Source organism: Carettochelys insculpta, chromosome 24, assembly GCF_033958435.1.
Source record: "Carettochelys insculpta isolate YL-2023 chromosome 24, ASM3395843v1, whole genome shotgun sequence".
Taxonomy (NCBI): Eukaryota; Metazoa; Chordata; order Testudines; family Carettochelyidae; genus Carettochelys; species Carettochelys insculpta.
The window spans coordinates 10311977-10332688 of NC_134160.1; the positions used below are offsets into that span (position 1 = coordinate 10311977).

At 50.2% G+C, this 20712-nt stretch overlaps 1 long non-coding RNA gene across 2 annotated transcripts; it reads left to right on the plus strand.

Moving 5' to 3' along the window:
• Positions 1–733: 733 nt before the first annotated feature.
• Positions 734–4251, plus strand: LOC142001398 (uncharacterized). 2 transcript variants are annotated; one of them, XR_012642467.1, is made up of 3 exons: positions 734–983; positions 3213–3389; positions 4000–4251. It is a non-coding gene; the product is annotated as an uncharacterized LOC142001398 (long non-coding RNA). The 2 variants fall into 2 exon arrangements; XR_012642466.1 differs by having other exon boundaries at positions 3213–3385.
• Positions 4252–20712: the final 16461 nt, after the last annotated feature.

Sequence of the window (20712 nt, forward strand, 5' to 3'; positions counted from 1 at the left end):
AGGGTTCCAGACAATCCCATCCCCTCCAGGGTTGTGGACCCAGATAACTTTCTGCGGACTGGTCCTTCCTGTGTTCAAGGGCCCCAGTACTCAAGCACCTTCTTCCTCCATCCCGCACGTCAAGCGTCACTGCCTTCCAAGGTGCGGCTCCAAAAGCCCAACCTATGGGATGCGATTTGATCACACGGAAACGCAAGGCCCCTTCCCCTACATCATCTCTGGACCCGAGGTTCCCCCCAACCCCTTCCTACATCAAGGCGGGGCAGTCCAGAGAGCTTTCTTTGAGTGGTGCTTGAGCCTGAAGATGGAGACAAGGGATTCCATGCACAAGAGCGAAGGGTGAGGGAAAGCTCCAGGGCCCTGCTTGGCCCAGGCCAGCACAGGTAAGTCACAGTCAGAGCCCCAGCATGACACAGCATGACCCAGGATGTGGGAAAACTGCAAGCAACCCCTGGCGCTGAGTGGAAATGAGCCAGGAGACTCCCAAAGGGAGGGGGAATCCTTCCCTGGGGAACACTTCGGAGAAAGCCTGGAGGCAAAGATGGTGGAGAGGGGTGTAATTTGGAGAGGACCTGGTGGCCATCTCCCTGCCTGTCGGGATGCCCAGGCTGTTTCTTTAAGCTAGAGCAGGAAGCCCAGCGGAGAGTGGTGTGCAGAGCTTCTGGGGAGGGATCTGCAGGGAAGCAGAGGCAGACAGAACAGGATTAAACACAATTCTCTTTCCCTTGCTCTGTTAGACTTCCTTGTTCAGCAGTGGAAGAAAGTGACGCTTTTCAGTGTGCCACACCCCTGCCCAGAGAGATTAGGTGGTATGATTGCTTTCCTTTTGTTGCGACTGAGCTCCAACTTCACCCAACCAAGATCCAGCCACCACTGTGCTACGTGCACAATAGAAGACAGCTGCCAACGCACAGCGCTGCCAAAGGGCAGGAGGGGAAACTGGGGCACGGAGCAAGGACGTGACTCACCCAAGGTCGCAGCAGGTCAGTGAGAGAGCCAGGGAGAGAACCCAGACCTGTGCACACCAATACCCACTAGACAGTACTGTCCCTCTGGTTTTCGCCCTTCACTCTGGCATTCATTTCTGTCCCTGGGAGAAGCAGGGGGTCACACGAGTGGTTGTAGAGCTACAAGGAGCTCACTTATCAAAATTAGCAGAGATGTGTTGGGCTAATATGTAGCTATATATCTCATAGAGCCGGAAGGGACCTCAGGAAGTTCATTGAGTCTAGTCCCCTGCCCTCTTCCCAGGACCAAGCACCATCCTTTCCCCTCCCCCTCCCCAGCCCTCTCAAGGGCCAAACTCACAACCCTGGGTTTAGCAGGCCAATGCTCAAACCACTGAATTATCCTTCTCTCTCTGTCCTGCTCCCCTCCTCCACCTCTGGACTCCTCCCAGGGCTGGGGAACAGAGAGGACTGGCCACAAGGCCTCCATTCCTGTCTTTGTGCTGGGGCTGACAGTCCTGTTCTGCAGGAAATAGCTTGATTTACGGCGGATGTTATTTACGGGCCCAGCGCGGGGATTGTTTCCCAAGCCAGGGGGATGGCAATCAGAACACAGGATGCAGCAAGCAGCGCCGTTCTGGACAGTTGCATAATGCATCTCAGGGCTTGGGCCAATGCCGATGGCAGAGCACTCAACTGTGCGTGAAGCACACAAGGCCCCAGGGACGCACAGGGTGTGCGGTGCTAATGCGAGTGGCACGTATAACTCAGGGACCCTTTATTTGCTGGACATTGCAAACCTGGTGGTGCAGAGAGGAAGGGGTAACCAGTACGAGCCATTTGCACCCAGCCATCTAGAGCCTCTTCATAAAGGTCGGAGAAGCTGGACGTTAGGGGGAATGGGTGGAAAAGGGCCCATCCACTGTGCTGTAAAGTTCTGCCAGATGGGCCAAGTTAGGTGAGGAAAAGCAGGTCGGATGACAGCTTAGAGGCAGCCTAGCACCTGCAGAGGTGAGATCAGGTGAAGGACCTGAGACCAGCCAGGTGGAAAGTCAGTTAGTTTCCTGAGAAGTTCGGCACCTCAGTCCGGATATGCTGAGTATCTGTTGCTCTCATTGACTGGATAAGTAAATCTTTAGGGGTTTACAGAGTCTGATTCATGCTGTTCTGGTCTGTATTCCTTCTGCTAGTCACAATGATTTCGACTCATGCCAGTACCAGGAGTTTCATTTGTAGATCTCAAAATACTTTGCAGCAGGGAGTAGTGATAGAGGCATCAGATAAGGGCAGACAACAGGCTCTGCAGTGGTCTGAGCTTCTCTATCAATAAAGAAAACTTGAGGAAAACGGCTTGATATTCGGCTCTGGGGAAAGTGGGATTTGGCATATGCTCCAGCAAGCTGGTGGACCCATGGATCTGGGCCAAAAAGCCAAGCAAAAAGCAAAAGATAATTGGGAAACACCTAATCAGAGGGGGTGAATTAGACAAGCACCATCAGCTTAATAAATACTATTAGTAGCAGTGATAATACATTAATTATGCCATTGTCTCTCCTGCCCGCCCCCCACAAGCAATGAGCTTGGTGCCTACTGTGATAATAACAGAGGGGCTGTCATGTGACTAGCCTGTCATCAAGAAGGCATGTCAGCTTGGGCTGATTCCGCACACCAAGCCGTATTTCCCCATTTCAGTGTCCAGATGGCTACAAAGGAGTTTTTCTTGTGCTTTTCCACCGCCTCAGCCCTGATTTTAGGGCTGTTATTCTCGGCTCTTTGGAGCTGCCATGAAATCAGATCCCATCTGTTTCCATTGCGTTTCCTCCTTTCAGCGAAAGACTTGATGGGAAAACTCCCCCTGTTAAATGTCACTTGAATATGGAACCACCCGTGTCTCTCCTATGGGGGACACACGCTCAAGTGTGCCGTGTCAAAACAAACGACACCCTCCCCACAACAAGAAACTCCACCCTTTAAACATTTGCAGAGACCGAACTCTTCTGGGGTACCTGAACGCAGCTGGAGAGGAAACCAGTTTGGACTAACTTTTGGAACAGGACTTTGGTCTCAGGCAGAGGTGAAAGAAAGGGGAAGCACCCTGGTGCATAGCTTCAGAAACAGCTGAGCTGCAGCCAAAGCCAGCAGGGAGCTATTTAAAGAGCTGACTGGGACCTGGGTTACAATAGGACAGTACCTGTAAGAAATTGTAAGATTACTTTCTCAGGATAACCATGTGTTGCCAATATACCAACAGCTTGTATATTACAGGGTACTCCAGGGCAACTTGTCATCCTCAGCTGCAAGACTAAGAGAAAGCAGCTCTGGGAAGAGATGGAAGGATTTTTCATCCTACTGGTTCTGCACCTGCAGCCAGAAAGACTCTCTTTTTCTTCTTCCAATGCCACATGAGTTAACAACACACGGATTTGTACAGGCCGGCTGTAGGTACAACCTTGTGAAATGGGGCCTTATGTAGTGGAGGCATCTCGGTCCCACACAATATATATCAATATTAAATAAATCACAGTTGAAAACTACGACACCATCATCTGCTTTCCATTAGATGTCTGAAAGATACAGTTCACTGTCCCCACTCCAACCATTGGCCCATCTAATCCAGCAGTATCCTGCTCCTGATGCTTCAGGCCAGGGGTTGGGGACCAAAATAGCAATAACAGACATTCTTTTCCACTTTGGTAAAAAAAACTCCATAATTCACGCATGTGACTATGAGACGGTCCCGAATACATAATGCCAAACTCTACTTTTTGTAAGCCCTAGTTTAAGAACAGCGCACACAGAATGATTTGCAATGGGATATGTGTTTACTGCAGGATGTTTGCACACTTTTTACATATTCCATTTCCTCACACATTGCGTGTGTTTGCACCACTGTCTTCCTGACTTTCTCTCCTGAACCTTCTCTCTCTCTAGAGGATGCTGCGGGGGGCATTATCCAGCATTTCAAGCTCACATATTGTTCGCTATTTAGATAAAAGTTGTTCATTTTGGGGCTTTTAATCAGGAGGGCTTTTCTTTTTTGCTTTGCAATTAGAGCGTCGGGAGCCATGAAGAAGTCCTTAAAGAGTTGCAGGTTGCAGACCCCTGCCTCAGACCAACGGGAACCCAGCTGTGGCTGTGGGCCAAGTGTAGCTCAGCATTCATCACTCTGTGTGATGGAGTGGCGGGGAATGTGTGGGAGTCAAGCTGGATGTGTGTGTGACAGGCAGAGCCGCTCACAGCGGCTAAGGATGACCTACTGGGTCCGTAACCTAAGCTGGCAGGTAACACCTCTGACCTGAACAAAGAGCTGTGCCATGAAAGCTCATCACCTAATAAATTATTTTGTTAGTCTTTAAAGTGCTACTTGACTGCTTTTTTGTTTTAAAGAGTAGGGAGGAGGCGAGCGGGTGGGGGGACGGGGGTGTTTGAATCGGAGGTGGCAGTTAGAAGCAGGGGGAGAGGGAGTTGGAAGGAGCCAGCCTGGCTGGGGGGGAAGCTGCTACACCCCAGCTGGGGCACCCCTCAGACCCCTCTCCCCAGGATGGGTTGGAATGACTGTCTCTGCCTGTTTTACTGACACCTCTGTGCTGAGCTGTGCCTCTCTCCACTAATAAACTTCCCATTCTACCTGCTGAGTGAGTCACTCCTGCCTGCGGATGGGGTACAGTGCTTGGGACCCCTAAACCCCATCACACTCTGGTCCTGCAGCTGATCCTGGTTCTAATAGACACAGGCCACCTACAGAGTACAGTCTCCAAAACGCACCTCTGACAAAACTGTTCCCGTCTCCCTCCAGGGGAGGACCCCTGCTATAACAGCCTGCTATCAGCAAGGAGAAATACGCCTGCTTTGCACACATCTCCCGCTGGCACGTCGAGTGCTACACTGCTAACGTATACCTGTGCTGGGGCGTGTGCAGCATAGAGGGTGAGGCACTGCGTCGGAGAGAAAGAACAAATGAACCTTATGGAGACAAACCCAGTTTAGGTCTCTACAAGCCCAAGGAGAGCCTGCCTTGTCTAAGGGGTGGCAAAGGGGGCAGCTGGCCCATGGCATGTCAATTTCAAGCCTAGCTGGGGACAGCATGGTGTGGTGCAGGTGGGACTGAAGGCTGATGTCCCTTAGCCTCCCCCTACACACACATTGCCCAGTGCCCAGCGGTGTCCGTTGCCAGCCCTGCCTGCCCGCCCTTCTAATTTTCGCAGCGTCCTGTCCTACTGCCTCCCTGCCTGTCCTGCTGCCTCCCTGCTGCAGGAGCCTTTTCCCACTGCAGCACAGGACTCCGGCAGCAGGGAAAGGTTCTGGGATGGCAAGGCAGCAGGAACAGCTCCATCAGGGGAGTGATGAGTGGATAAGAAATTGGTACCCACATCCGCCCGGGCAGAAAGGATCTGCGGATATCCAGAGCCAGACCTGTGGGTGTAAAGCAAATATCTGTGGATTTGCAGGGGGCGACACATAGGGGTGCACAAGGGGTCACATGCACCCCACAGTGCCCAGCCCCCCTCCCTTGACCACTGAGTGCCAAACTGCTTCTGGTGAGTGCAGGACGGTTCCACCCTCTCCCCCAGAATGGTGCGGCTCAAAAGTGGCATGAGCTAGGGCAGCTTGCACAGACTTGGACCCTGCCACTCTAGGGGTGGGAAGGGAACACGCTCTCCCACATTCACCAGAAGTGGAGCAGCTCTTGCAGAGGAAGAGGCAAATGGGGACGGGGCAGGGGCAGAGCAAAGGCAGGGTGGGCTTTCTGCCTGGGCAGATGTGGGTGCCTCCCCCCTGGAGTTTTCTCACCAGGTGCCACAGGACTTCTTGTTGTGTTTGAAGATACAGACTAACTCGGCTACCCCTCAGATAACAGGAAACGTAAGGCTGCACCATGCAGATGAGAAGCAGCCTTTAAAGGCAGCAGGAGAACTGAAATAATCATGAATCTGAAGCATCCCCGGCCCTCCCTTGGTGTAATCAAGTGGACCCTGGCACCTCCCAGGGGAGGAGGTTTGGTTCAGGGGGATAATAGGGGCCATGCTGCTCCAGGAGGGCCTGCTCATTGGGAAGGGGAGAGGAGGGAAGTGAGAATCAGAACTCCTTGAGACTCTGCTGCTCCCAGCAAATCCTGATCCAGTCTGGCTGGAATGAAGGCTGGGCTGTGCTCATTCCTTGGCTTCAGGGCAGCCGTCAGAGGGGGTGGGGAGAGAGGGTGAGGAACCAGAGAGCAGAGAAGTAAAGAAAGGGAGATGTGCACATGGTGTGTGATTAACCTGTGGGACTCACTGCTGCAGGGGATTAATGAGGCAAATAGTTTAGTAACATCCAAAAGTAGGATTAGGTGCTATCAGTAAACTCTTGATTCTGCAGAACTCAATGGGAGTTTTGCCATGTATTTAAATGGGGCTAGAATTTCACACTATCTGCACAGCATCTTGTGTGAAATACTCTGGGAGATTAGAGAGGCTACAAAGAAAAGAAACCCCAGTAATAGCCAAGATCTCCCTTTATCTCCATACTGACTGGGAATGTGTCACCTTGGGATGGGACAGAGAAAAGATTTCTAGATGCCATGAACGACTGCTTCCTGGAGCAGCTAGTTTTGGGACCCACAGGCAGACAGGCAATTCACGATTTAGTCCTAAGTGGCGCACCGGATCTGGCCCGACAGGTGAGTAGAGCTAAACTGCTTGGTAACAGCAACCGTCATGTAATTAAACTAACAGCCTTGTAGGGGGGAAATGCCAAAGAAGCCTACCACGGCAGCACACAACTTCAAGACAGGGGAAGGACACACAGCTATAAGGAGGGTCATTAAACAGAAATGTAAAAGGTACAATCTCAAGAGTGAAATGCCTGCAAACTGCATGGAAACTTTTAAAAAACACCATAACAGAAGGTCAAATTACACCTACGCCCTCAAATAATAACAAATAAACTGCCCCCACCAGGGTTCTTTGTAAGCTGAGCATTTGGGCGGCTGCCCAAGAGAGCCAAATGCTGATTAGCAGACCACCCACGGAGGGCAGCGTGTGTTTCTATTAATGGTGCACATTTGCCCATGCCTTGGTGCATGTAACAAAAATTTATTCTACCCATTGATGGAAAAAAATTAGAGGGAACATTGCCTTCTCACACCAGTAAAACAACCCACCCCTCCCCCCAAAATAGTCACCATAGCGAAACAAAGTAGAAGAAATAATTAGGAAACAAAAAGACATCTTTTAAAGACACCTTTTTAAATCTAGCAAGTCCAGAATAATTATGCCACTCTAAAGAGAATTGGAAACAGAGCTATCAAAAGATACAAGAGCCAACTGCAGGGTGCCTGCCAACCAATCAGAATTAGCACTGGATGATGGAAGTGCTAATGGATTACTCTAGAAAGACAAGGCTATTGCAGAGAAGCTAAATTATTATAATTATTATTATTTTTTGCATTAGTCTTCACCACAGAGGACTAGAGGAAGTTTCTTTTTAGGTGATAACTCCGAGGACCTGTCCCAGATTAAGGAGTCAATGAAAAGAGGGGCTTTTGGAACAAGTTGATGCTTTGAACAATCAGAAATCATGAGTTCTTCACCCGAGAGTTCTGAAGAAACTCATATAAAATTGCAGAACTTCTAACTGTGCACGGAACCTCTCATGTAAATAAGCCTCTGTACCAGATGACTGGAGGGTAGTTAACGACACACTGATTTAGAAAACAAAAAAAAAGTCTCCAGAAGTGATCCTGGCAATTACCAGCTGGTGAGTTTAACTTCAGCACCAGGCAAATTGGGTGACTTTACAGTAAAGAACAGAATAACAAGAAACTGAGACAAACACCTTATATAAATAATAGGGCCTCCAATTATTGTGACCAATGCTGTTCACCATATAGTAAGGTTCCCGCATTCGCAAACTTAACGTTCACAAATTCAGTTATTTGAGGACGGCTGCTTGAGGCTGCCACTTCCCAGGGCTCTGGGGCACAAGTGCTGGCAGCCGCTGCTTCCCCGTGGCTCTGAGCCCCCCCGCTCCACCATATTTGCAAAAATCAACATTTGCGAGGATTCTGAACACAGAACCCTTGCGAATGTTGAGGCTCTACTGTACACATACATGATCTGGAAAAAGGGGAAAAAACAGTGGGGTGACGGAACTTGCAGATGACACCAAATTACTGAAGCTTGCTAAATCCACAAGCAGACTATGAAGAGCTACAAAGAGGTCTCCCGCAACTGGGTAACCTGGCAGTGTTGACAAATGCAACGTAATGCACATTGGACAACGTAATTGCAACTATACACACAAAATGACGGGTTCCAACTTAGCTGCTACCACTCAAGTGAGACACCTTGGAGTCACTGTGGACATTTCTCTGAAAACATCTCATGTGTCCCACAGCAAAGATGCTAACAATGTCAGGAACCATTAGGAAGGTGATAGACAACACAGACATAAAATCTCATAGTGCCACCATGTAAATCCATCAAAACAAAAAAGCAATAAAGTAGCACTTTAAAGACTAACAAAGTAATTTATTAGGCGATGAGCTTTTGTGGGACAGACCCACTGCTCACCTAATAAATTATTTTGTTAGTCTTTAAAGTGCTACTTGACTGCTTTTTTGTTTTGATAGTATATAGACCAGCACGGCTTTCTCTCTGTTACTAATCAACATGTAAATCCATGGTACACAGACATTTTTGAATACTGTGCACTGTTCTGGTTACCTGATCTTAAAAACAAATATTGCAATTAGAAAAAGGACAGAGCCCAGCAAGTGGGTCTGCCCCAGAAAGCTCATCACTGAATAAATCTTGTTGTTAGTCTTTAACGTGCTACATTTCTGCTGTTTTGTTTTCTTTTCTTTGTAGCAACAGAAGTGGTTAGGGCTCTCGAACAGCTTCCATCTGATGAGAGATTAAAATGACTGGGCCTAGTCATCTTCGAAAAGAGGTGACTAAGGAGGACTATGATAGAAATGAAGACTGGTATGGAGAAAATGAATAAGAAAATGTTATTTAACTCCTTCAAATAACAAAAGCACCAGGGACACCTAATGCAATTAACAGGCAGCAGGTGTAAAACAAACAAGGGGAAGCACCTCTTCACCCAGTGCACAATCTGCCTGAAGGCCAAATATATAACTGGGTTCAGAAAAGAACTGGCTGAGCCCATCGATGGACCTGTTCCCCAGGGCCAAGAGGGTCAGGAACGCAGCCCAATGTTCTGGGGTGTCTCTAAAACTTCTGGCAGCCAGCGACTGGGACTGGATTTCATCAGGTGGATCCCTTGGTAACGGCCCTCTTTGGGTCGTTCCTTCTGATACCTGCGGCACTGGCTGGTGTTGGTAGACAGGGTAGTGCCCTGGGCTATGTGGGCCACCGGTTTGACCCAGTATGGGCGTTCATCTGTGGCAGCAAGCCATTTTTTAAAAAAAACACGAGGCTCCCAGTTCTTACTGTTTCAGGGCACTAACAGGTCTCTGGATGGGGGCAGGAATAATGCATAGGGGCGCACAAGCGGTCACGCACACGCCCTCAGTGGTTCCTCCCCCCTGCATTCAGCAGAAGCATGCGGCACTTCTGGAGGAAGAGGTGGGTGGGGCAGGGGCGGTGCGGTGCTGGGGGACAGGGCATGGGATGAAGAGGAGTTGGGAGGGGCACATGGCTAGTACCCCCCGGATTCTCCTTTCCGGTTGCCATAGGAGGGTGGCCAGGTAGGCATACTGTGCACTGAAGTTTTGACTTCACTGGGCTTTGGATCGGGTTATGGGAGATCTGGGGACATGGCAGCTCTGCCGGGGACCACACCCAATGACTACTGCATGAGTTCTTTCACAACCGCCAGGCCCAGGCAAATCACAGCAGGCTGCTGAGTCAGACCAGCCCCAGAGACCGTGGGATTGGAAACCTCTGAGCCTCTTATAACTCACTCTGCAGCACAGGCAGCAAGGGTGCCGAGATTGGGGATTAGATATGGAGAGAGAGAGAGAGAGAGAGACACACACACACACACACACACACACACACACACACACACACACACACACACACACACACACACACACACACACACCCCCCCCCTCTGCCTCATAGAGCTGGAAGGGACCTCGGGAGGTCATCCCAGAAAAGCTTGTTGCTGGAGTTGTCTAGGGATGCCTGTGTTCCCACAGCACAGGGAGAGAGGCCATTTGATCGGGGTTCCTTTGAGCGCTTGGGCAGCCATCCAGCAGAGATTCAAATGCCGTTCAGCTGATTAGCAGAGTGCCCACAGCAGGCAGCCTGTTTCTACTGGTGGTGCACATCCACACATGCCTCAGTGCACATAACAAAATTTATTCTGCACATGATTAGAGGGATCATTGTTTATGACTCCAGGCGTTCTAGCCAGGTGACAAGAGGTTGTTAACCAAACCAAAGCCCTGATTCCATGCCCCTCTGGCCTGTGGCCCTCACTGCCCCTGAGCCCCAAGTAGGTATCAGTGTTACTATTTTAATCGATGGGAAAAACAGTGGCCAAGCAACTCATCCTCCCCATCCTCCCAGGCTCAGAGCGAGACAAAGGGCTTAAGAACAAAGGAGCTGCCACATGGGATCAGCCCTGTGGTCCATCTGCTGCAGGGTCCCATCCCTGGTAGCAGTCCATGCTGTAGCGAATGGTGGATGAGTCACCTGAATGGAACACCCTGGCTGTGGGAGAGGTTACAGCCAGTCAAGGGGCATGTAGAACCCCAGGTTAGGTAATGGTTGATGTTCTTGTTTGTGCATGCAAGCGGCTCATTTTTTCTTTTTTTTAAATCAGAGCCCAGAGTCCCCTGCACTGGCTTCTCCCCAACAATCCCTTCTCCTTGCACCAGCCTTGCAGGCTGCAGCCATTGCTAGCCAGCAGAGCCCAACTCTGCAGGACCAAGGGACGTGAGCTGGGGAGAGGCCAGAGCTCAGGGGGGAGGAACTTTACCCCGACAGGTGGACAAATCTGAGCTTCATGTAAAGAGGATTTTACCATCTTAAAACCAGAGGGTTTGTAGGTCTGAGGTGCTCAGCCGCTGCAGCGCCGATCACCAAAGCACTGCTCCCCACCAGAATGGCAGAATCCTGGGGAATGGGGGCTGAGAGGTCAGACTGCCCTCCATCAGCATCTGCTTTTCTTTTGCTGGGGAGAGGGGAATGTAGCCCTTTCCTATGGAGGGTAGTTTCAGAGGGGTAGCCCTGCAAATCTGTAGCTTCCCCAAAACACAAGCAGTCCTGTAGCGCCTTAAAAACCACTAACACTTGCATTTATTAGGTAACGCGCTTTTGTGGGTAAGACCCACTTCATCGTCCTGGAGGAGGATCAGTCAGACAGAGCAGGCCCCTTTCTGCATCAAGAGCTCTGTTATTTTGCCCTCAATAAGGGACCCACAAAGGTCTTGCTTGGTTTTCCTCTCCCTTTTTCACATTCCCGTCCCTGTCTGCCTGCAGGCTCTGAGGGCAGCGCCTGCCTCACCTCGGGGGGGCGGAGAAGGGGGTGCACAGGCCCCTTGAAGGCAGGCTGACAACATGGTGGCACGTTACCACAAATCAGGAGCCTCCCTCTGTCTGATCCACGCCCCGCCCCCGGGCCCTCTTTCCACTTGTGTTACTGTGTTAAGCTTGGTTTGTGCTAGTTTCTCTTCCCCCACTAAGCTCCTTAAGTCACTGATCCAGTTAAACCTTAGAAATCAGTTTGTTTTGCCCTGAAAGTTAATGTTCCTAATTCCTTGGCCTTTCTGCTCCTGGCCTTCAACCTGGTTTAACAGACGAGCCACATGACCCCCCCCCACCCACCAGCCCCATGGCTTGGAGGCACAGCAGTGAGCTTATGGAATAGTTAGTTATATGGACACTGACCTACTAGAGGGGGCAAGACCCATCTGGGCTCATATAAATGGGGATGCCTTGGAAAAACCACAGGGCTGGTATGGTGAGGCCTGTATAGTCCAGTCCACACTGACTGTGGACAGCATCTTGGCCCCGCTGCTGGTGGTTGTGTCCCATTTAACAGGCTCATCAGCTGCTCCAGAGCTGGATCATTGCACTCCAGCACTTTGATTAATGAAGATTTGTGCCAAACCAACGTACCACTAAGAGGTCCAACTGAGCTTCAGCAGGACAGACTGATGCGCTTAGATCAGCAGGTGCCAGCACCCCCTGCAGGCTCTGGTGCGACACTGAGTGGGTGTGGCTTACACCAGGAGGACATCTGGGCAAATCAGCGCCAGCCCCAGGACTTTTGCTGCCACCGCTCAAGCAGGAAACACCCACAGAGGCAGAACTAAGGAGCATGCCCCCCAGATCTACCCACACATCCAGCCCCTTGGTTGAGAAAGCCTCACCCCTTAATTATATTAGTGCCACCAGGGTTCCCTGTAAGTTGAGCTCTTGAATCCCAGGAGAGATTCAGGTGCTGCCCGGCTGATTAGGAGAGCACCCGTAGCCAGCAGCCTGTGTTTCTAGTGTGGTGCACATTTGCACATGCCTCAGTGTGCATAAAATTCATTCCACCCACAGAGGGAAAAAATTAGAGGGAACATTGAGGGTCACCTGCAGTGAGACACACAGATATGACACCCCCCCCACGCAGAATGCTCCCCAGAGTGGTATCCCAGAATGCATTGTGCCTGCTTCAGCAGTCAGTGCCTGTCCCCCGACTGTCTGAGGAGATCAATCTTGACACAGTGCTGGGGGGGAGAAACAGGCAGAGCTTGGGGTTTTGCCTTCTCCCCCATTGCGTTTTTAAAAAAAAAAACAGTTTCCCCATCATTCGAACAAGCAGTTTACGGGAAAAGCACCAGTCGCGCCCCATGTTTCTCCTGCTAAGTGCAGGTTTGAAAACGCAGACGGATTCTTGTGTCCCTGCTTCCCAGAAGCCTGAGCAGGTGGAAAGGCTGTGGACCTGTAAGCACCCAGTGTGCCGCAGCCCCAGAGAACGCCACACAGAGACATTATGAGTTCTGGCCTGAATCTGGACTTTTTGGAAGGTCCAAAGAAGACTCCCCCTTGTCCCCTGCCCTGGCAAGTTGGCTTAATGCTCTTGAGCACACCCCTTAGAACAGCAGCTACACAAGGAAGGAATGGAAGATTCATTTACTGCTGTCCAGCTGCCCAAATCTGACTGCACCCCGTTACTCTGGCTGCAGCCAGGCAGGTTCCGAGCAGTTTACATTGCAGGCCTTAATGCCGCTTGGCAGGAACAGCTGCCTTGTCCAGAGGAAGCCTGGACAGCCTCAGAGACAGCTCTTACGCACAACCTGGAGGGAGTCCCTCTTCCCCAGCCCCCAGGAATGCGAGGCGTAAAAGTGCTCTGGTGATGGAGAGGCTGCATTGTGCAGGACTGCTCAGGCTCATGGCTAGACAGGAGCCTGTGGTGGGGGGGGGGAGCGGGGAGAACAGAAAGGACAAGGATTAAGTGCAGACAAAAAAAAAAAAAAATCCAGCAATGGCAAATCAGATGCTTTAACTCAGCATTGAGCTTTGCAGCCGGACCTATGTCTGCACCGCAGGGATTTTCAGAAGTAACTTTGTCAAGATAAGTTATTTCTGAAAAGAGCAACCACAATGCAAGAGCATTTTGAAATTGAGCAGTCACACTTGAGATCCCAATTTCCAAATAAGAGCAATGATGGGATGACTCCCTGGAGACCAAGTAAATCATAACCTCAATACAAAAAGTCAATTTCGAAATAGAAAGGGGGAAGGTTGGCAAAAGTCATTCGTTTTGGTGGAGTCACTCTTTCGAGTTAAATGCCCTGTTACCCTCAAATAAGCTTTGCAGCATGGATGCAAGTTTTGTTTTATTCCTGGAAAAAAGGGGATTTTTCTACCAAAAATAAGTAATCCATTACTAAACAAGCCCTCAGATTTTATTTCTTTTTTGGATCACCCCCAGGAGCCCGAGTCATGAGCAGGTTCCATTGTTGCTAGGTGCTGCACAAACACAGATCAAGGAGCTGGCCCTATTGTGCAGAGACATCTCGGCACTGGAGGCGAGAACAGGCCAACACACGGGGAAGAGTAAAGGAAACAGAATCTAATCAGCAGGATGAGCAGCTGTCACAGCCCACTAGCTGCCTCGCCATTGCTGTAGGGTCACACAGAGTTAGCGCAATAAGCACGGATTTCAGAGCCTTGCCGAGGCTACTGCGTCAGTTCCAACGTGGCACGTGGGGTTAGCACAGAACCCCTAATCAGGGTGCTGCAGTGCCACGTCCTATGGCTCAGCACAGAAGGACATGCCGAAGGAAAAGCCACCCATGGTTCTCTTTCCATGGCAAGCGCTGCTCAGGCAGTATGATAGCGTGGGCCAGATTCTCCCAGAGCGCACCACTATTAAAGGCTGTAGTATGAGGGGAGTCCAATGCTACTGGAAAAACAAATCTGTGCTCCAATCCTGTTTGAAATAGGAAGGTGGCAGAGGAGGGGAAGGGAGGAAGGAGAGGGCCTGGGAACAGGAATGAGCTAGTCAGATGACTGATTAGTCTCGGTCCTTGCCTGTACTGGCCAAGATCAGCTACACACAATTCAAAGGTTGTCCAACAGCAGAGGGGTTGAAGCACTTTGGCCAGAAAGAGCCAGGGAATACCAAGCTGCGTTAGAACAGCCACGACCGACCGTAGCTTGTGATAAGGCCCACACTGATCAGCTAACCTAGTGATGGGCCAGAATCAGACCTCCGAGGCCAAGGAAAGGTCAGACCCTGCTCCATGCTGTGAAGCACTGGCCTTCTATAGCCTGAGCGTCAGGGGAGCCTTGCAGAGTCCGGCTACATCTAACTCAAACGTAGCAATAGCAAGGATGGGGCTGAGTCCTATAAACCCCCAGGTGAGCTGTCAGAGGCTAAGTTTGCTGAACCGCATGGGACAAAGGCGCCTTCTTTTGCTCGGGGCTGGGCCAACCCAGTGTTCCCCCTAAGCTGAGCACTGGGAGAAAATCAAATGCTACCCAGCTGATTAACAGAGTGCCCGTAGCGTTTGTTTCGACTGGCGGGGGGCACATCTACAAGTGCCTCAGCGCACATAAAATTTATTCTATGCTTGGATAAAAAAATTAGCAAGAACACTGGCCAACACTTAGGTTTTCAGCAGGGTGGGCACAGGTGTCGGATGATTTTATTTTATTCATTGTCTCATCATTTCTGTCCTGGAGCTAGAGGTCATGGCGATAGGCACAGAAAAACCCGTCCCCCATTAAATGAAAGGGCCTTCCAATATAGAGAGAGAGTTTGGAGCAGAGAAGTTATCTCATTAGGCCCTTCCTATTAATCTGCAGCAATCAGAGGGGGAGCCGTGTTAGTCTGTATCCACAAAAACAAGTCGTCCTGTGGCAACTTATAGACTAACAAATTTATTGGCACAAAAGCTTTCCTGGGCAGAGAGCCATTTCATCAGTCTTTACCCATGAAAGGTTAGATTTATTGGAGCGTAAGCTTTCATGGGCAAAGACCGATGAACTGGGTCTTTGCCCAAGAAAGCTTTTGCACCAATAAATCTGTAGTATATAAGGTGCCATAGGACTTTGTTATTGCCAGAGAGATGTCACCTAGTCACTTGCTCATTATGGGCCTTAAGAGAATTAATTGCCAAAGGCAAACACCAATCCTTACTCAAAAGGGCAAAATCCCATTCCCTACCTTTTTGTCCCCCTCTCTAATGCTGCACCCCCTTTCCCGTGATTAGAAGTAAAAAGCCTTCATTCTTTGGCTGTGGGGCAGAGTGCAGAAATCATATGCAAATATGGTTACACATCACTTTGGAGCCTGGTTGAATCAGACTGTGGGTTGGTGTTCCCAGTAAGCAAGAGAGATTCAGGTGCCATTTAGCTGATTAGCAGAGCACCCTCAGCCGGCAGCCTGTGTTTCTATTGGTGGTGCACACCCCTTGGTGCATATAACAAAATTTATTCCATACATGGATGGAATAAAAAAAATAGAGGGAGGCCTGCTGCGGGGCCAGGAGGCAGACTGCAGCTTAGCAATACCAACACCCCTAAGTGTTGAGCATACACAGTCAGGCCTGAAACCAAACAAACAAGGTTCTTAAAACTGAGGAGGTTTGACCTTTGTCTTTGAGATTTAGGGTACACCAAGCTTACATTTCCAGGCTTTTCTCTTCGTCCAGGAAGGCTAGACCTTTCCTTCATTGATATGAGGCTCCCAGCTTCCATTTTAATCATGTGACTCCAGGAGCTGGGGCTTTAAGATTGGGAAAAGAGTGACCCGTATGAGGCTAATGATCAAAATGGTGGGAGCTAGCAGCACTGTGATGACACTTTTCCTGCCTTTGCTGAATCTAAGTTTTCCACTTAGGTTTGAAATTAGTGTTCAAATCCCAGCACAGACAGGTTATAAACTGTTTGAGTTTGAACAGTTCTGAACCATGGCCACCATTCCCCTTAAGCTTAAACATGACTTGGGTTAAAAAACAGGCATACAGGGTTTTAAAAAGCAGCATTTCCGCAGGTGTCTCTCTCATCTGGAGCCCTGCTGGGGAGCAATGTTCCCTGTAAGCAGGGCACTTGTGCAGCCACTCCGGAGAAATTCAAATCCCACCCAACTGCTGAGCAGAGCACCCACCGCTAGGTTTTTGTTTCTGCAGGTGGTGCACATTTGTACACTCCTTGGTGCACATAAAATTAAGCCACACATGGGTGGAAAAAATTAGAGGGAACATTGCTGTTGAGGCAGGCAGGTGTGCCACCTTCAGATACCCACCCTAACCTACACCTGATCTAATCATGGGACAGAGTCTATTTAATGGTGTATCCTCCTTTTGAGCTGCTGGTTCCCAGCATTGACCCTGTAGCTAAACCTGTTTTGTTTGCTGGCTGGAGCATGGAGGTAAGACCCTCCCAGCCACTAGAACAGGAATTCTCTCTTAACCGTGAAGCATTCACCAGGAGGTGCCTTATCCTGAGTCCTTCTATATTCTTCCTCCTTGGGCCATGGTTACACTACAAAATTAAGTTGACCTAATTCACAATCAGCATCACATCACTTGTGTGTCTACACTTTGCTCCTTGTATTGGTGGGGCATGTCCTCGCCAGGAGCACTTACACTGTTGGAAATAAGAAGAAGTCCCGTGGCACCTTATAGACTACCAGATATTTTGGAACATAAGCATAACAGATATTTATGTTCCAAAATATCTGGTAGTCTATAAGGTGCCACAGGACTTCTTGTTTTTGAAGACACAGACTAACACTGTGTCTACATTGATATCATGTCAACCTAAATACATGGAGCTTGACTCTACCCTGCCTGTAGAAGTGAGTTACTAGGTTGGTGCAGAGGCTGTGTTGCATTAGTAGGACTGAAATGTTCATCTGGACACAGAATTAGATCATGTGGCAGACCACAGGCTGCACACTACAAGAGCCCCATGGAGGAAAATATACTGGGAGCTGCCTCGGTGACTTTTATGTCCCCACCTGGGTTCACAAAATGCAACCCAGCAGCCAAGGCAGACAGCTGCAGCAAAAAAAGGCTGATCAGACACTTGCTGCCAGTTAAGGCCTTCGGGCTCACTAGAAAAGCTTTCCCTGCAGGGGTTGGGGAGAGAGGCACAGATCAGGAAGAGAGGCTGGAGAACTCAGGTTTGGGAGAGAGAAACAGATCAGCCAGGTACAAGGGGAAGGTGCCAGAGGGAAGTGGTGGGAGAAGTAGCCCAGGGGAAGGCTGCTGTGTTTGGGACAGGGGAAAAGCCTCATCAGCTGCCCCCATCTAGGGTCCCTGGGCCAGAGCCCAGAGTAGTGGGTGGGCCTGGGATCCCCCCCCCTCTTCCTCTGAAGTGCCGTCCCAGTAGGAGGACAAAAACATCTCATAGAGCTGGAAGGGACCTCAAGAGGTCATCAAGTCCAGTCCCCTGCCCTTGTGGCAGGACAGATCATTGCCCCCGACCGATTTTTTTTTTTTTAAATGTTTGCCCCTTAAATGACCTTAGGGATTGAACTCACAGTCCCGGGTTTACAAGGCCAATGCTCAAACCAGAATCTCCTGGGACTTGCCTGCAATGAGAATGGCTTGGTACGTGGAGACCCTTGCCCCCGGAAAGGCCCCAGCCAGTGGTAGGGCCACCATGAGTCTGTGAGGCACCCAATAAAATCCGCCAAGAAGCGCAGAACCCTGCGGGGGCAGACAACAGACTTGTCACAATTGACACAAGATGGTCTGTGTTGATTTAACCCCCCAGGTAGAGCAGAGAAGGGCTTGTTTTCCCATGCGGCAAACAATATCCAGGAAGTAAAAAATTGTATAGGCAGCTCACATGCCATATTCAGAATTTATTACTATGGAGTAGGCCCATAGGCACCACAGTGAATTAGGGAAGAGGGGAAAAAAAGCCACCTTCTGTGTTTATTAAGGGAGAACAGTTGAACTACACAAGCAAGTCTGAAGCAGCTGGTGATTTAGGATAGCTGCCTCATGCTACTCAATGTTTTTCTTAAAGGCCGAGCTCCTGAAGCCATGTGATTATGAAAGAATCTCAGGATTTCATTAAAAAAGAGGCAAGTTTCTTGCCCTTCTGGTTGCAGAGAAAACTGTTAATACTGGATGTGAGAGCGGGCTAATGCAGGAGCGTAAACCAGCCACAAATTGAGATTTTGTTTTTTTAAATATTATTTTGATGCCAATCTCAAGGTGTTCCGATATGGCCTCCAACCCATGTTTTTCAAGGTGTGGCATGAACCTCTCACAGCAAGATGTTGACTCTCAACACAGCCAGCCACTCACACCCAGACAGAAGCATGACCTTGTGAGACCAAACCTCTTTGGCTGAAAATAACCTAAGGGCAGGACACTGCTACCCAATTACCTGACCTTTCAAAGTTAATTAACCCTTTGACAGCTGTCAGGAGCCGGTCAACCTCTCCACACTAAGTGGGATGCAGGCTAGCCCCTGCTTATGGAAAGAATTCATAATTCACTAGTGTGACATATCCATTCACCTCCTTATACTTCCCTAGCAGTTTTAATTGGCTACATTATGCTTCACTTCCTACTCTAAGTTGGTTTTGCTACAGGCTGTTAAATGACTAATGTTCTACCCCAGAAGCAGCTGCATGGAGGAGGAAGAGATTCCTAAACACTGCTCCTGAAGCAACATGGGGCTGGGAATCCTGCGGGTTGAGAAGCTGCCATTTGCAAGAGGGCTAGGTCTCTCCCACCGTGCCGGGCTGCCAGCTCCCAGTTGAGAATCCCAATGCCCATGGCTTTTGGATCGGCTCCTGGTTTCAAACGAGAGGCTGGGCCTGCTGCCTTGAACGTCTGAGCAGCTGAGTTCCTTCCGGCCTGCCTCAGCACGGCTGGCTGGCGTGTGTGGAATGATGCTGGTGGCTATATTGGTCCCTGACAGGCAGGAATGGAATGTGCGGTGAGGCAAGCAGGGCCCTTCTGTGCTTCTCCTCTTATGGACTGCAAGGGAGGGGAGGTCAGGGGAGGGGGCTGCCTGGGCCTCATCACTGTGGCAGCCCAACAGTTCCTCTTATGGAGAAGAGGCCAGGGAAGTCCTGTCCTGCGTGTGCTGTCAGCGTGCGGTGAGCTTGCCCAGTTCCCCTACCAGGCTGTCTGCTTTAAATGTGCCTTGGGAGCCTGTGCACCCCTGGCAGAGCAGGGGGGCCGTTCTGCAAACCTGAAGGAGAGGAACTTCTACTGCTAGCTACCCAGCTCAGCCCACTGCACCAGGCCCAGCTTGCCAGCCCGCGCCAGGAAGTTCCGATCCAGATCCACACATGTCCAAAACCAGAGCTGCGTTCAGCCCCGGGCTCTTGCGAGACTCACCATAGCCGTAAAGGCTACGCATACCCAAGTGCCCCGTGCGGTGCATAGGCAGCTTCCTCAGAGGTGGAACGTGCCCGGGGAAGGAGATTGCAAGGGAGAATTTAGGAGTCAGACGTAATTACCCAAATTGGAGTGCAATTAAATGCAGTGTTCAAACACCCAGCTCCGCCCTACAAATAGGGGAGCCTTAACTACAAGCACAGAGTGTTTTATGGGTCACCTGATATGCAAAACCTCTAGCAGCACAGCCGCCTGCCTGGCCCCTCCCTGCCTCAGCACTTGTCAATAATGGCTTTGAATAAACAGCACCCTAATGATTCATCCAGCACCACGGTTCTGAAACGCCTAGGTGTTTCTGGCCAGCCTCCGGGACAAGCGCTCACCAAGCCAACAGGGCTTAGCTCGTGAAACCTAATGAGATCACAGCTGGAGGTGCTCCGGCTCCTTCCAGGAGAACAAGTCGACTGTTTGTGGCCACCAGCTCTGTTTCCATGGAACTGGTTTAAATGAACTAATTGCAACAAACTCGAAAGGGCACTGCAAGGAAAGGCACATGACCGCTCTGTTTTACCTGGATAGGAGCTGACCGTGTGCATCGGAGACACAGGGCATCACTGCCCCAGCAGCTACTCTCCAAGCCATGCATTAGCGAGAGGTTCCCCCTGCCGCAACCCAGACCACCCCAGACATGCAGCCTGGGAGAGCGGCCCCTGATTGCTAAAGACAGCAAGTTCCTACGGGCCAGATTTGCAAGAGCCCTGGGTCAGATGTCTGAGGGCTCTGCACCAGGGTTCCCTCTAATTTATCCGTCCACAGGCAGAATACATTTTGTTATGTGCACCACCAGTAGCAACGTCTGCAGCCGGCTGCAGCCGCTCTGCTAATCAGCTGGGCAGCACATGAATCTCTCCTGGGCAGTCACTCAAGCGCTCTGCTTACAGGGAACAAGGCTCAGCACCCACAGATGAGCCAGTGACTCTCCACATACACTGGGCA